The sequence below is a fragment of the Peromyscus eremicus genome, chromosome 15 (assembly GCF_949786415.1).
Source record: "Peromyscus eremicus chromosome 15, PerEre_H2_v1, whole genome shotgun sequence".
Classification (NCBI taxonomy): Eukaryota; Metazoa; Chordata; class Mammalia; order Rodentia; family Cricetidae; genus Peromyscus; species Peromyscus eremicus.
In genome coordinates, this window is record NC_081431.1 from 20,481,883 (window position 1) to 20,499,520 (window position 17,638).

The 17,638-nt window shown below is 40.1% G+C and overlaps 1 protein-coding gene across 1 annotated transcript in view; it reads left to right on the forward strand.

Moving 5' to 3' along the window:
* Grem2 (gremlin 2, DAN family BMP antagonist) overlaps positions 1 to 17,638 on the forward strand; it is a 98,405-nt gene that overhangs the window by 45,115 nt on the left and 35,652 nt on the right. The window lies entirely within an intron of this gene.

The following is a 17,638-nucleotide window of genomic DNA, read 5'->3' on the forward strand; positions in this document are numbered from 1 at the left end:
AAGAAGTCCCTAGAAGCTTGGCTTCTTACATGAGCTGCTTAATATATGATTTCACATGTATGATTATCTATATGATTTCACAGTCAGTCTGCCCTAAGATCTTAATGGTAGGCCCACAAGAAAAAAAGTCTATAGTCAGTACTGAACTTTATCTGGTTAAAATACGAAGATAAAGAGACATATACGAGAGGCACCATAGTACAAGGGAGAGAGCTGGTTTGTCAGCTTAGATTATTCACTAACGTTGCCTACTTCCTTGACTTGCTTGAAGTCACAGTTTCTCTGATCCACAAGATCTGAAAAGACAGTAACATAACCTACAATTCTTACTGCAAGAAACTATTTTCTGAAGTTTTTCCTCTTTCTCCATTAATTCAATGGACACTTGCCTTCAATGGCTTCACCTAATGCTAGAGACATCCTCAAAGAGGCAATAAGAAAAGAAATAGTTGTTTGAAACCTTATGGATGTTTTAATTTTTATTTATGCTTACAGTTTTAAGTATTCATTTAAAAACAATATTCAAAAATATATTTTTCAGTAAAGGTGATGTTCAGCCAACATTAGATCATTTCATCTCATGGCAGGAAGTTAATTCTCACAATCATTTCATCTCTCAAGAACCAGTGTTTCATCTTACTTTGAACCCTCATGGAAAACATCCAAAAGAAAAGTTTCTTCCAAAACTGAAGAAGACTCTGTGCTTGGATTAGCTCCATGGAAGGCACACAGAAGACAAGAAACTAGCCCGATTTCAGCAGACAACAGAATAAATCAAATTAAAGAGCATCCAGAAATGCTCAGCCCATCACAAAACACTTTCAGTGGGTTCCTTTGTCCTCGGGAGAATGCTTTTTTTCCTCCAAAATTATTGTTGCTTTTAAATTCTGTTTCAATTCTAATTGATCATCATGGCTCTGCTGCAGCAATCACAATGTGTTCAAATATATCAAGAATATGATTTAAACAATATAGACTGTAGCTGTTTGAAACTATCCACTTATTGCATACTTGGACACAGTATCTGCTTTGAAGTCATATCCCTGCCAATATGTGATGAAAACCACTGTGTGTCTGTCAACTTGTAACAAAAGTATCGTTAAGATCTTTTATATTGACCCAAAAGATCACTCTTTGACGGAAATGTGGACAAGGCGATGCTGAAGCATCGGGAGCCAACAGCTGAAGACATTTCAGAAAGTCTGTTTCCAACTCTACTTCGAGGTCCAGAACAAACCTTACTCGATTTTTCATAGATGGTACATTTTGTTCTCGCACCCTTCCTAGTGATCTCTAAGACCACCCTGGAGAACTCTTGTCACACTGCTCCCTGTCCTGAGATGGATGCATCCTCAGTCACTCAGTCTTGAGTGCTGCTGTGGAGGTGTAGGAAGTTGTGCTATGGCTTTCTTTGTAAATTATTCATTTGTAAGTTCATCTGAGTTCATCAGACTTCTAGTTCCCTGAATCATTATTTATCTTTTTTTTCCAAAGTAAATTCTGTGTGGTTGTACCCATCAGATGTACCCACTCTTTTCTGCAAAGGGAAATCTGGACCTTCCTTTCTCTTTTCATCTCTGCATCTCTTCATCTCCAGGCCTGCCCCAGCAACTTCATGCATCTCTTTTCCACTGCATGAGGAAGCTGTACCTCCTCCTATTCAAGGACAAGGCTTTCCTGTCTCACAAAATTCCATCTTCTCTTGAATTATGCGAGTGTGTTTGTGTGTGTGTGTAAAATCTGCCCCACACCTTTATAAGTAAAAATAAAAATATCAAATTGATAATATAAAAAACTATTTTAAGCCTTCAAATTCCTCATTTTCTATCTATGTCTATTGCCTTCTATTAGTAATTTTCTTCTATTGGTAATTTTCACACACTATTCTAGGTCACCATACTGCAAATCCACAAAGGACAAGTTAGCTCTGTGTACAATATGTGAGATGCTGTGTTAAAGCAATAAGCAACATGACAGGCAGCTATTTACCTATTAATAATCCTTTCTTATAATCAAATGAATATTTTACTTTCAAAAATACCGTGGATAGTGTTAATAATATATTACAACACATTTATAAATCTATAAAAAAGAATGTATACTTGGAAATAGACAAAAGCAGTATATATTACAAGTTTCTGCATTGCTCATGTCTCTACTGAATTTAGATAAATCTAACAATTACTCATAGGTAGCTTGTTATGTATATAACACCACATGGTAGATACTATAGAGGAGGTTATGCTAAGTACAATAGCAGAATTTCCTTAAGAAACAATGATGTTAGGTCAGGTGGTGGTGGCACATGCCTTTAATCCCAGCACTCGGAAGGCAGAGCTAAGCGTATCTCTTTGAGCTCAAGGCCAGCCTGGTCTACAGAGTAAGATCCAGGACAGGCACCAAAACTACACAGAGAAACCCTGTCTTAAAAAAAAAAAAAAAAAGAAAAGAAACGATGATGTTGGCATGCCGCATGTTTGTTGGCATCATGCACAGCTAGGCACAAATGGAGTTAACTGCATAATACAAATAAATAGGTGGCAAATTCTATTTAGAGGAATTGGAGGCATCTGTGCAAGAATTTCAGAGAAACTTAATATTTGTTAACTGACTGGTTCTGTATTCTGTGATCTTTATTGTGGCTTAAAGCAATAACTGACTAATAAGCATCACTTGGCTAATTAACCAACTGTTTTTCTGTAGAGCTTTTTATGCAAAGCCATTATGGTATAGTGGATACATAATTTGTAATCAGATTTTCTTTTTATACAATTAGTTGATGTGGGTGACGTCAGTTTCGAATTTTGAGAATTGCGCAATTTCTCAGAGGCTTGAGAGAAAAATGAGAGACCCAGGGTTCTGACACTTTAGTTCTGTGCATGTATGTAAATCACATGACATAGACTGTATTAGGAAGTGGGAATAGAGCTCTGAGGATCACAAAGCAAACCAAGTGAAGGGATATCAGTGGCCTTGAAAACGGTGCAAGTACAGGAATGCAGTCATCTTCCTTCTGATACCACAAACCACACTGCCTCAGAGCTCAGGAGCATTTTCAGTCACAGTTGGAAAATATTGAATATAGGAATGACTCTAGTCTTGCTCCATTAAAAAAAAAGCCAATAGCACAGCTTACAGAGTCTAGTATTTTCACATTATGTATAGACTTTCCCTTATGTATTAAATTTCAGAAATCATGTTAAGCCTATCAACCAGTTTTGAAATGTGATTATAAAGCGATCCCTGTGATGAGTGGTAAGGTGGGTTCATCATAGTAAGTTTCCCTTGATGGCATAGTTTGTGCTTGGGTCATGCATGCTTTGCAAAATGTATTCTGTTCTTAAAAATAACATGAATTTTCTGTGATGGCTGCTAGGCTTATTAGCTAGCATATTTGATGATACACTAAAGCTGCGTATTCTCCTAGGCTGTAGAGTAACTGTAAAGTAAGATGACTGGGTCCGGCCTAAAGTAATTCAAGATGGTTCAGGGGGAAAGGCTCTTGCAACTGAGTTGGATGATCTGAGTTCCATACCTGGAATCTATATGATGGAAAGAAAGAGCCAGCTTTGCCCAAGTTGTCCTCCCCACGTGAGCTGTGGTACCTGTGTATCTCCCCCATACACACACATCATATATACAGAATAACAGATATTTTAAAAATAAAATGCTTTTGAAAATGAAAAGGAAGCCAGTCTAACATTTTGGGAGTCTTCTCAGAAAGAATGGTTTCTTATTTAGCCCCTGGGAATTGTATAGAAAGGGCAGTAGGAAGTTACCCAAAGAAGGCAGTCATTTTGGTGGGCTCTCACAGAATTTGCAAAAGTAAAAAATCATTTTCTCTCCCAGAAAAGATAAATAATTTTGTAATAAACTTCAATTGGATAGTTTGCTTTAACTGACATCAAAAGATTTAAAAATAAAGCTATTACGATTTCCCCCAAAATGTCTTTGTTCTAAGTAAGAAACATAAGCAAAGCTTTATTGGAGATTAGCCTGGTTTGGAATCTTATGCCAACAATCAGAGGATTCAAATTCTGTCAAATCTGAGGGGGGAAAATTCCAAAGAATTATCTGACATCATAAGAGAAAAAAATGCATCCCTTTTAAAAAGTATCTATGGAGTAACAAGCAGTACCTCTGTCTTCTGCATGTCTACAGGGATGTGACTAGGTGGCGAATGGGTCTAGTCCATGATTCCTCAGCCTGGATGCTGTTGACAAAGGATAGGATACTTTCATAAATGATTATGAGTATGAAGACAGGTGCACTGTGGCTCCTTTTCCCCCATCCTTATTCTCTATCTTAGACAAAAGTAGGAGCCCTCCCACAGTGACAACAGAAAATATCTCCAAGTTGAGGGCACAGTCTCACCAGGAAGATAACCACAGGGGTATCAATACAAAATTGTCTCTTCTGGAGAAAGTAGAACTGTGGGTAACAGGAAAAGAGCAAAGGCAGTCAAAGGCCTCTGTCAACTGTGTGACTCCCCAACCTAGGATTGAGGGTACAGAACAGACCCCGGGCCCACTATAATCTTTACCTTAACAGTTCCTTCAGATATAGGAAGATTTAGCAAAACTGAAGTCATCTCCTTATCCTTCTTGAGAAACACAGGGCATCAAAACCAGGAACGGTGGCATGAACCAGTGGTCTTATCTGCTAAAGTGGGCTGGAGCAGGAGGATTGTTTTAGCCTAGGAGTCTCCTGGGTAATAGTGAAAGCCTGCCTCAAAAGAAAAACAAAAATTAGATGCAAATGTCGGCACACACCACCACCACCACCACCACCACCACCACCACCACCACCACCACCACCACCACGAGAACAGAGCCATGAGATGGCTCAGTAGGTGAGGGTGCCTGCTGCCAAACCTTACAACCTGAGTTTGGTCCCTGGAACCCACATGATGGAAGGAGAGCACCAACTCCTGTAAGTTGCTCTCTGACCTCCACACACACTCCATGGCACAGCGGTGCCCCATCAAAACAAAATAATAAGTAGATGATAGATAGATTGATTGATAGATAGATAGATAGATAGATAGATAGATAGATAGATAGATATAGATAGACAGATAATGAAGTTTTTAAGCTACCAGAACAAACAAACAGAAATATACTGCATTGGCTCTTCATCTCAGATCCAGCTTGAGGACTACTCCAAAAAAAATAATCTTCACTATGGACAACTTATAAAGAATAAATAATCAATAAATCCATACTACCAATAAAAAGCCTTAGGAATTTTGGCTCACCAACAGTTCAGCCAAACTACGAAGTAGATCTTTCAAGAGAAAATTAATTGGAGCAGCCAGGAGTAAGATGAAGGGAGCCAGCCCAGCCTAGGAAACCAATGTATTTTGAGTGTGCAAAAGTAGTGGAGAGGGCACAAGTCGAGGAGGAGTAGGAAGTGAGCAAGCACAGACAGTGGAGGACTTGGCAAAAGAGAACAGCTCTGGGACAAGCCTTTTCAGGGTCCCAGATACTCCCCATGTTCCCAAGGCTTTGGCTCGTGGAACTGAAGAGATGGGGCTGACTGAGGAGGACCATCCTGGCCCAGAGGCCTTCAGTGCTCTGTGTCCAACCAGGGGCCCCTCAAGTTCATCTCCCTAGTCTGAAGTCCAGGCCGTTATAAAGTATCTCTGTTCCTTTCTCACTCAGGCTTTTAGAAAGTGTCAATGACCACCCTGCTCTTGCTCAATGTCCTTTCATCCAAGGAACGTTTTAAAAGGGTCTGTGGCCAACATGTTACATTTCTCCCGGTGTTCTCACAAACAAATGTGTGCCAGCAATACCGCACAGGCCTCATTTTGTTGTTGTTTTCACTACAATAGCGGTTAAACAGAGACGTTCTTCCTCAGGCACCCAAGAACATCCAGAACCCAGAAGCCAGACAGTGGCACTTCCCTCCTGACTACCTGTCTACTTTGAAGAAGCTCCCATCTTTTCTCTATCTACACATTATCTAACGGATTATTTGCTATTTATGCTACAGATGCTAGTCTTTCTAGAACACAGCTTCTCAACTGAGCAACCCGAAGCTAGCGTGTTCTTCAGGAAGGAGCCCATTCAGAGGCAAATCCTCTGGTTCATTTTTACTGACTTTCTTGGTTATTTGTGTTCCTCACCCCTCCTCATTTGGCTGGCATTGAAGGACTAATGATTTCCCCTGCCCCCTAGAAAAGCAGCACTTTAAATGCAATAAGTTAGTCTAGACAAAGAGAATTAAAGTCATTAGTAGAAAGCTTGAAAATGCCTTGTGTGGGGGTGGGGGCTGTCATTACGGACCCCCACCCAGGCTCCTGTGGTTTGCAGTGTGTACAGGACGATAGTTCTGCCTTTCCTCTCTGCAGAGGGGAATCAAATAATCGTGGGTTTCAATTATAGACATAGCTGCAAGTTACTCAGGGGCATAAGAACAGGGTGGCTGTCAGCTACGGCAAGCTAATGTCATAGGACGTGAAATCCTAGCACATAACAAGGGATCCTGAGGCATCCACATTCCCGCAGCCCTCATAGTCAATAAGACACCAAGACTAGCAATTAGGATGCAGACAGCACAAATATTTACATTTTGAGAAAACAAGAGGAGAGGCATCCACAGCAGAATGAACCAAAAGCCACAAGGTCTCAGATGTGGGCAGGCAAAGTGTTGCTGTCAGTGTGAAGCAGGAAGGCAAAAGGGGTTTCCAGTATTTGCAATTCAGAGAGCTAGATTACTGGAAAATGTACAGCAATACTGCAGTTTAAGATGCCCCTCCATCACTAGTTGCCTTGCACCGAGTTAACATCAGAAGCCAAGCACTCCCTTCCTCCTTCTGTCCTGATCACACAGGCCTGTGGATTCTAAAGACAGAACCTGAAGACAGGCTTTCAAGTCTTTCAGAGTCCTGGAAAACAATCAGGTAGATTTTTAAAACTATATATCAATCCACACATTCATCATTAAGGAGTCCAATGTGGATGATCAGGAACTATTTCAAAAATCTGATTAACAGAAGTAAACAATGTACTGCAGGATTTGTCGGGAGAGAGATGATTCATTCCTGAGAGCTCAGAAAATGGAACAGGAGAAGGGTAACAAAATCCCAGGTGTTCGGACACATAGGAAAGAGACTGGAAGACCTCGAGCAAACCAGTGTGAACAGCTGAGATATTCAGGTTGCTCTTATGTGTGTGAACTGTTCATATGTATTCAAGTGCATGTGTGGGGTGCATGTGGAGGCCAGAGGCAGATATTGGATGTATTATTCTTTAGTCACTGTCCACATTATTATTTTCTGTTTTGAGATCGGCTTTCTCATGGCACCTCAAGCTCACCATTTTCATTAGCCTGGTCGGTCAGGTAGCCTTATGGAATCCTCCTGTCTCTGCTCACCCAATGCTGGGATTATAGGTGTGTGTTGATGTGCCCATTTTTTTTTTTTTAGTATTTCATTTATTATTTGTATTTTGTGGGTTCTGGAGAATCAAACACAGGCAATTATAACAATGTAGTAAACACTTTACCAACTGAGCCATCTCCCCAGCCCAACGTGTTTGATTTTGACCAATGTAGGGTGCATCAGACTCTCACAAGAAAACCCAAGAGGATGGTAAATAAAGACAGAATGGTGGGAGCCTGAGAGTGAGGGAGAGGGCTCAGTGCACATGGCTCAGTTGTAATGTGGCCAGTGAGGTGAAGCAAAATTTCCTCCTTCAAATGTCTCCAATTCTGAAATTCCCTAAGTACAAGCTAGTGTCTCCCCGCTCCCTTTTAAACCTACACCAGCCCTTAATAGACTTCTGCCATGCACCCAGCATCAGTATTTGGGGGCATGACTTGGGCTGCCAGTGGTTTGATAGTGTTGTTTAATTTCTTTCTTTTCTCTTTTGGTTTTTTGGAGACAGGATATCTCTGTGTAGCTTGCCCAGGCTGGTCTCAAACTCACAAAGATACACCTGCCTCTGCCTCTCAAGTGCTGGGATTAAAGGTATGCGCCACCACCTCCTGGCATGTTGTTCAATTTCTATAATATGGTATCTAAAATTGTTCCTTTGAGAGATTTTTTTTCAAAGTACTTTTAGTTCAGTGTGTCATTTCAAGTTCATTTTAAAAAGAGATGTGCATATATAGTACCTTGACCCATTTGATATTTTGTCAATGGTTAATGCTGTGTCTGACAAATGCTCTTCTTAAATATTTATCTTTAATACAAATTCAGGTAGAGAAAAAAATGATAAGGAGATCTGGGAACATGGCTTACTTGACAAACACTTGGTCAAGGGGATGGAGAGATGGCTCAGCAGTTAAAAGCACTGGCTGCTTTTACAGAAGTTCTGAGTTCAATTCCCAGCAACCACGTGGTGGCTCACAACCATCTCTGGTGGGACCTGATGCCCTCTTCTGTCATAAAGTCAATAGAACGTTCCTATACATTAAAAAAAAAAAAAACTTGGTCTAGTATGCACAAAAGCCCTGGGCTTCCTCAGCACTGGCGAGGTACAAGATAGAAGGTCAAGACTTTCAAGGTCATCTTTGGCTACATAGCAAGTTCTATGCCAGCCAGCATTGGCTACATGAGACCATGTCTCAAAAGCAAACAAACAAACAAAAAATCCACTAGGTTAATCCACAGCGCTTTAAATCTATTCCCAGAGTGCTAAAGATAAGGAGGGGACCCTGCATTCATTTTATCTGCTGTGGTTGACACTGCTAGTGCATAAGACTTTAAAAGAGATACATTCTCAAGAGATGAGAGGCAAGACAGAGCTTTCAGCCATTTAAGAGGTACATCCAACCTAATCCCCTAAACCTTTTAGGGGATTTTCAAATGATTAGAATACACCGAAGGTCCACACAGCCACAAAGAATGACTTAACAGACAATCCTGGTCCTCGCTTCTCTTCCTAGTGGTTGACTTCCTTGCTTTGAAATCCATTCTTTGAAACATATAAAACATTTTGAGGCTTACTGATTATTTGAGTTTAATAGAGCAGAGTTCTGTCTTTTATAGGGAATTATGTCAGCGTTCAATGTCTGAGGTAAACTCTGTAAACCACCATGAGAGTCTGCATGAGCGAGGGCGGGTATCCCGCAGGATTTGTGTGATTGTTGTTTCCCGTTTTCAAAACGGAGAAAGAAACCCTAACTGCCTGCAGAACTTACTCAACTCCCTCTGCTGGCTGTGTTTGTTTTGTGTTTTGGTAGTCTCGTGCATATATAGCATGTGTTGTGATTATGTTCACCCTTATTATCTCCTGTTATCCCCCTTCCTTTCCTTCTGGACCCCTTCTTTCCAACTAGTTCCCCAGTAGCTACAATGTTCAAAATGTCACCAGGCCCTGCAGCAACCATGACCAGTGAACAGCTCCCCAGGAAGGAGTGAAGCATCCTGGGTATTTCCTTTATACAAGATGGAATGCTGAGAAATCAACTCATTTGGTTAAGCCCTATTCCTTCTCTTTTCCACCAGGGTTATTTCCCAAGTCTATCACACACCTTACACTCTTATCCCTTGCATTTTAGAAGGTCATTTTTCTTCTGTGTTTTCTGAGGAGATGCCTGTAGAGGGCAGAGGGTCTGCCCAGACACAAATCCCCTCATCCCTAGTGTCTCCTACTACTACTTTTCTCTTTATTCTCCATTTCAGAGGACAAATTTGCTAATCTTGTCCAATATGCTCTGTATTTCTTCCATTTCATGTTTCCCCCTAATTTTCCTTCCTTGTTTCTTCCTTTTTTTATTTTTTCATCCTCCCCCTCAATCATTTACATATTTTCAGGCAGTTTCCATTTTACACTCTAAAATATAAATAGTGGAAGGATGGAAGAAATGAAAGAGGGAGACTATAGAAGAAGAACTACAACCTCTGGGGCCTGTCCTAGCTTCTAGGGTAAAGTACCTGTGTCTCTTTCTCTCCCACCTCTTTCCAGTGGTATAGCTAAAATTGCTGTGATGTGCTATCTGAATACTATGACGCGGCTTCTCATTCTGTTGAGTTCTCAGTTCCTTTTTATCTTTCATTGGTGATGGTGGTGGTGGTGGTGGTGGTGGTGGTGGTGGTGGTGGTGGTGTGTGTGCATGTGTGTATGAATGTGTAGGTATACACTAGGCTATGTGTGTACATGTGAAGGTGGTGGATTGATGTCAGGTATCTTCTATCAACCTCCATGTTATTTTTTTTTTGAGAGAGAGAGTCTCCCACTAAGCCTAGAGCTCCCCAGTTGGCTAGAGTGCCTGGCTAGTGAGCCCTTGGCATCCTCCTGTCTCCCTCTTGGCTGGGATTATAGTCACCTGTAACTCCAGCTTTTGGGTATTGGGGGTTTGAACTCAGGTCCTCGCACCTGCACAACAAGCACTTTACCCAGGGAGCCAGCTCCCCTTTGGTATTCCTTCTGAGCGTCTTTATCTCCGTTGAAAGTTTAGTATCCTTTGCTTAGTCGAGATATCCATTTTCTCCAAGTTCAATGTTTGCTCCTGATGAGTCTCTTCTGACACCGGAGAAATCTTACCCCCAGGTGCACAGCTACAGAGGGCTTCCAGATCCGCGGCCCTAGTCAACATTTTCTCAGTCTCCCATATTGTCAACATGCTATATTTTGCACCCTAGGAAATGAGAAAGCAACTTGCCCAGATTGAGAAATCAAATTGCTCAGAGTATCAGCTGCTCACCCCTGACCATAGCAATTTACAAATGCACCCTCCCATCCCAGCACATTCTCCCTGCAGTCAAAGACAAATTATCTGCCTGTGTAGCAGATGGATATTCTTTCTTTCCTGCTTCCCTGTAGACCTTTCTTCAGGTTTGCTTATATGCTTTTACTTCTATGAGTTAAGCCTTATGCTTCTTGGTAAGCTTTCACCCTTAGCTCTAAAACTATACTCAAATAAACCACTTTTCTAATAAGTAAGTGAATAAATAATAAATTATATCCAATGAGCCATCATCCTTGCAACCATTATTGTTGATACCTGATCTTTTTTTGTTCCTCTGTTAATCAACATTCTCAGAACATCCTACAGAGGGGCTCCAGTTCCTTGTATCCTTATGAATCATCATTTCGTTCTTATGGCACTTGCTACAGTGATATTGCTCTGACAAACCCCCTTCACCTCTTGATCGCTGCCGAAGTCCAAGGGTCCAGGTCAACCTTCATCTGGATTCACTTGGCAATAGCCAGCACATGGGGCACAACTTTCTTCAATATCTTCTTACTCTTTATTTCCACTGAAGTCTCTATTCTTTTTATGTAGAAGCCCCTGGGCAAATTCTTTTCCTCCTGCATTTATTTTTTAGCTGTTTATTATGCTTTGGTTTCTCAAAGGTGACATTCTTAACCCATTTATATCTTCACTCTTATCTTCATTTTATAATCACTCTTTTTTAACAGTTTTCATGCTTTACAAACTCAAAGAAAAGTTATATTTAAATATCAAAAATAAACAACAACAAAAAACCTAGTTTCAAATGTTGTCTATATCTTGACAACAAACCTGAGTTGGAATCTCAGCTCTTACACTCACTTTTACTAGCTATACAATTATGGATAAATTGCATGGTCATCTTGTTATTATTTACAAGTTCTATAAAGGCAAATTTCATTTCCACTCAGATTGTAGTCATGGGAGTTAATGGAGCTACTGTGTACACTAATGCAGAACATCTACCAGTTGATGCTTGCATACTTTAAGTGCATACAATAATAATTTTAATCATTATTTGTCCTGATACCAAAGTCTATCATCTTCAGCAGGGTTCCTTCTCCAGCGTTCAGATTGATACAAGAGGTCTCAGGAGATTCAGATATAAATATATATATATATATATATATATATATATATATATATATATATATATCTTCCCTTTCTTCCCCTCAATAACCACTCATCGCCACATTCAGTTTCTCTGTTTCTAAGCATGTGGCTTCTCTACATTTCACAGACACAAATGATCTACTAGTCTAAATGTGTCTCTGTGCCTCACCTCCCCCCCCATCCATATGCCAGTGCCAGTTAACCTTTCATTTTCTCTCATTCGGATGATCACATGGGACTCCTCACTACTCCCATTTTTTCCCCATTTCCACTTGAATTGCACACTCTTAACTCACTTCTCAGAGAAAGACCCTTCCGCATCCCTTCATGATAGGCATGAGATCCTTGCTGCTGAGAATGACATATGCTAATTTTCCGTGATGTGCTTTCTGCCTTCCCTTTCATATGTCAAAGGAAAATGACTTTCATTTACACACAGGAGTGTTTTTATACCCTATCTCTCTGTTCTTGCTGTCCTTTCCCCAAACTGCTTCACACCTCATGTCCTGGTTTGCCTATCAGCTTGAAAGATCCCCCTCAGCTTTGCCTGTGTCCTCACCCATCGTAAGGCTTGGCTTATTGTCCCTGTCATACACCCAAGGCATCGTTGTTTTGATGAATTGTCCCCATTTAATAAAAATCTCCTGCTATAGATACATCAACGTTTCCCATACATACATATTATCCAAGATTAGCACCAGCTCTTATGCGGCATGTGTAGGACTATTTCTCTATCTGAAAGTACTTCACAGGCAACCCAAGAATGGCATGTTCCCAATTATAGTGAGCCTTCCTACAAAGGGGCTGGTCTCTCTCTAGGCCGGCTTTCCAAGAGTGGAGATAGTCACCATCCACTGTGGCAGTCTTGTGAGAGAGCCTGGACGCAGAGCCCACTGCTCACCTTCCTTCCTATTCCCAGTGTCTGTTCTCCCAACTGAATCCTCTCCGTACTCCTAACTGCCTACGTACCTTCACGGCTCTCAAAACCAACCACTTCTCTGTAGCGCAGCAAGTGACTCTTTCAATGATCTTTTGGGAGGAACCTGATTTTACTGGAGTGGAGTCCATTCTTTCTTCCTGTTTGTAGAAAGATCCATCTACTGCCTGCCTTGGTGGTACCTCCTTAGTGCTACGAAATTTTATGTTTAGAAGTTTTAAAGGACTCCTTAAGTTCATCAGGATAGTGTTGTATCTTTAGTGTGAGACACCAAGGGCTTCCCAATTACAGTTTCGTCTCCATGTATCTATCATACACACTGTCCTTCAGCTATGAATACCTCTTCTCAATTTTTAGACCATTCAATACCCTAATCTCTAATGTTATATACAAAATAACATTGTGGATTCATGTTGGAATTAATTGCCTCTTCTCAATGAGCTAAATGGTTTTCCCTTTCCAAGCCTTTCACAGCAAGCTGTTCCGATTGAGATTGATTTTTATTTCCTTAATGTCTGTTCACATATGTCCTTCTACACACCCAAGGCACACACTTGTCTTAATATTTCACAGTGCTATGTTGTGTTATCATTATTGTTTGTATTATAACTCATTTATAACACTCAAAGTGCTTTCTGGATATAATGAATATTGTAATGTTCCCTGTAACCATGATATATGCCAGACTCTGCCATAGTAATGAATTACTACTGATTAAATACATGAACACAAATGAACTCAAAGTTAAATGACTTGAAGTGTATAAAGGAAACCAATGGACTCTTCAGAGAGAAATGTTATGGGTAGCAACTACACAGGTTCTAAGCATAACTGAAGACCACAGAGAGCTTGGGTTTGACTCTGATCTTAGCCATTCATTAGCTAGCCTATAGTAGAACTTCCCTTAGCAGTATTTCCTTAATTCTACTCTATAGTGTATATAATGGTAATAAAGATGATGATAATGATGGGGATGGGGATGGGGATGGTGGCAATGATGATGATTTGCAGGCATGATTCCTGCATAGACCAATTAATATAAATTGTGCATAGCATTTGACATAGATTAATCTTCAGTAAAGATACATTATTATTCTTTTATCCCCTGATCTGTCAGATTGCTTTCATTATTATAAAAATGAAAATAAATTATATAACTTTGGTTAATTTCATGAAATCATCACTAAGGTTTACAGATCTGTAGAGGTGAAGTGACAAAATCATTTAACTCAAGCCCCTAACATTTTCATAGGGAAGTATCATCTATATTGTTCAAGATATAGTCACATAGTTATTGGAAGTTAGTTGGTAAGAATTTAAGTCCAGAACTAAAGTTTCTCCCAGTGGCTTCTATTTCCAGACACTTGAGTTGAAGAAACAGTGTGGCAACTAGATTTTAAGGACAAGCATAGCCATAGTTTTCTGTCTATGTCGGGAAACAGGCAGGGACTATGTGTGCGCCGACTAAGCCTTGCCACATAACCACACCGACTATACTATTCTCTTTCCTAATTTCTCTTGTTCTGGAGGTTTTTCTTTTCCAAAGAAAGGAGAAAAAGGCTCAGTGGAAAATTATGAAATACTATTACATTCAAATCTGATTAAAACGGCAGTGACTGTAAACCCTGAATTGAGGCGGACACACTCCCTAAGGCTGGCCTGGAGCTCTGATCATGTTTAACCTCACCGTTTGTGTCTAGCTTTAACTGTGTTGTCTTCCACCTAAGAAGTGACATTCTAAGAAAATCAATTTTTAGTTATACCACCCATTTGTTCAAGTTCCACCGGCAGGTTGGAGTGAAGAAAGGAAATCTCCATAAACGGAGGTAGAGACAGTTATGAGAACAGGAACTCAAACTATCAGTTTGTGCCAAAAAGGGAAAGAAAAAACACCATAAGGATGAGGATATTTCTCCCTCTTATGGGAATCCAAACAAGAGTTTCTAAATGAATCTTGCTTGGTTTGAGGGAGTTTTTTTTTTTTTTTTAATTCCATGAGTTTCTTGGTCAGAAGTTCAATTATCCCAGTTATTTGTCACTAAATCTGATTGAAGTCTTAACAAAACACAACAAAGCCCTTAATAACTCGGGCTCCTAGATGTCTGTCATAATCTCAGAGTTTATAGGACTGTCTATTTTTTGCTCTGAAATTTCTTTAAAACAGCAAGAGTCAATGCATTCACATTTTTCTATTGTTCTCAAGCATTTGACCATTAGACGGTGAATGATTCTCCAGACTTGAGGAAGGGCTCATTATTGTTCTTTATGTGCCAGGAAAAAGAACGCAACAGCAGGACTGGCATTTTAGGAGCTGGAGAGTTGGCTCAGTGGTTGAGAAAACTTGATGCTCTTGTTCAGGTCCCAGCACCCAAGTCAAGTGGCTCACAATTGCCTGTAACTCCAGCTCTAGGGGATCTGACCCTTTCTTTGCCCTTTGCAGGCACTGGTATGCATGTTGTAGGTACCAGTATGCACAAACACACACACACACACACACACACACACACACACACACACACACACACACACAAAAAGCCTAGCATGGAGTTTTTTACACACAGATTCTAGGAAGAATCTCTAGGCTTTTTGGTAATCGACATTGCATCACTTATACATCATTGATCTTATTTTCTAGGAGTCACATCATGGGAGATTATGTGTGCCTTGAATTGTATGTACCCTTCCTCCACAACAGTGTTCAGATCCCTTTCTTCTCATAAATGCCTCATATGATCCTTTTGATCTTTTATGCCATTTTTTAAAAGAGCCATATATTTTTAAGAGGAACATTGAAAGCTAAGGGTATAAGAAATATCTGCAGGATAACTTGCTCTTCGTGTGAATGGAAGATTATCAGAGAATTTAGAGCAGGAAAGAGTCTTCGAAATCATCCTGTCTAGCCAGTCCCTTGATGACAATACGGGTCTTTCCCATTGTCTGAGAATTCAGGAAATTCTGCACACTATAACTCTGTTTTAGAGACTCACATATCACATTAGTCACACTTACGTCTTCCAGAAAGGGAGTCTCTATAGCTCTATTTAACATGGGTTGACTTAATTTATTTGATCGCAGACAGCTTTTACAGAGCCAGCCTTCAGAAATTCATATCCTAAGAAGCGTTGAGCTATTCTTTTTCCTTAAAAACAGCTTCAGGCTTGATGAGCTTGTCAAATGACTTCTAAAACTAGAAACTTGCTTTATTTTAGAACCAATTTCAGGTTCACTGTCCCATACCTAGAAATGTGATTGGCATTTAAGGATTACTTGTGTCCTGAAATATGCCAAGTGGTCAAGTAGTGAAAATTAGGGCTGCCTCTGAGTCTGCTTATGAAGTGATAGTTCTTACACCAGAAGCAATGACAGTGTGAGTGTCCCTACAGTAATGCAAACAAAGCTGGGAAAGACACCTAAGAGGACTCAAGGGTCCACTGCACAGAATAAGGAAAGGAGCTATAGAATCCTGGGCTCTCCAAGAGTATAAACCAATTCATGTAACTAATGCACACCACTCCCTGTTTTCTCAAAGATTTATTTGCAGAATTTTCTGGTAGTCCTGCAGTTTTGTAAGTAGCATTGTTTTGAACAAATTAAGTTGTTTCTGTTATAGAAACATGCAGTATATAAAGTCACTTTTATCAACTTGTTTTTCTATTTATCTGAGATAATGTGAGACAATAATGGATCAATAGGGCCAGTCTTCTGGAAGCAGCTTCCCAATAGGATGGTTCTGTAGCAAGGCCCATGGGAAGAAAAATGTGACAAATTTGTCATTTTAGTAAAATGAGCCAATTTTTTCTGTTTGTCATGGTTCCAAATTCTATGTTTTGTTGTAATTTCATAAAAGTGTTGATGAAAATATGTAGTCAGTCACCAAATTAGCAAGCTTTATAAGAAAAAAGTGGATCTGGGGTTAGAACTCAATGGTTCCAGCATCTGCTTAGCTTGCTAAAGTCCTGAGTTGGATTCCAGCTACAAAAGAAAGAAAGAAAGAAAGAAAGAAAGAAAGAAAGAAAGAAAGAAAGAAAGAAAGAAAGAAAGAAAGGAAGGAGAAACAAAGGGAAATAAAGGAAGAAAGAAAAGACAAAAAATTGTCATCATCGTCATCATCTTCTTCATCACAGGGAATGTTTGGTTTACTTGCTTGTCTGTTTGAACTCAAATGAATCTAGCATAAGGCTCTGGATGAATGACCTTGTCATCACAATTCCCAGCTTCATGAATCCCCATCCTTATCCTCTCAGCCTCACTTGAGAGTCTTACGGAACTCTTCCTTCCCAACGCCCTTATATACAAACTGAATGAAAGCAGTAAGTGTGATGTGGTCCTTAGAAATGGCTAGATCAAAAAGAAAAGTCAGTCCAGCAGTTCTAGTCATGTTTCACCTTAGGGCGACACTGGCTGCTGAACATAGGGATTCATCAACTGTTCCCTTCAAGAAAACCCCAAGAGCCCCTTCACGAAGAAGCAGGAGAAAGAGATGGAAAATAATTCAGGTTAAATGATTCTCCTTGATGTGGCTTTGGCAAAGCTTCGTGCTGAGTCTGAAGCTCTACTTGGATTGAAAGAGCTGTTCGAAGGCTAGAGTCGTAAAACCTCAGCAGGCAGCCTGTTGATCATTTCTCTGGCAAGGCCTTGATAGAGAGGGAAGTGACTTGCCAGAACACTGGGACCTGTGCTTAGGGGTCAGAGAGACATATTTTCAAGTGAAAGTTTACTTCAGCCACTCACTGAGACCAAGATATACTCTTGGTACCCATTACTTAGTTGTTTTAATTAATTAGTTGAATATAGGTGTGGTGTGGCTCTCAGGTTTATATAGGAAAAAGAAACATACATCCATTCCCTAGAATATTTCATTTTCAATTCATCTTTCTTCTTGTAGTCAATAATGTTTCTAAA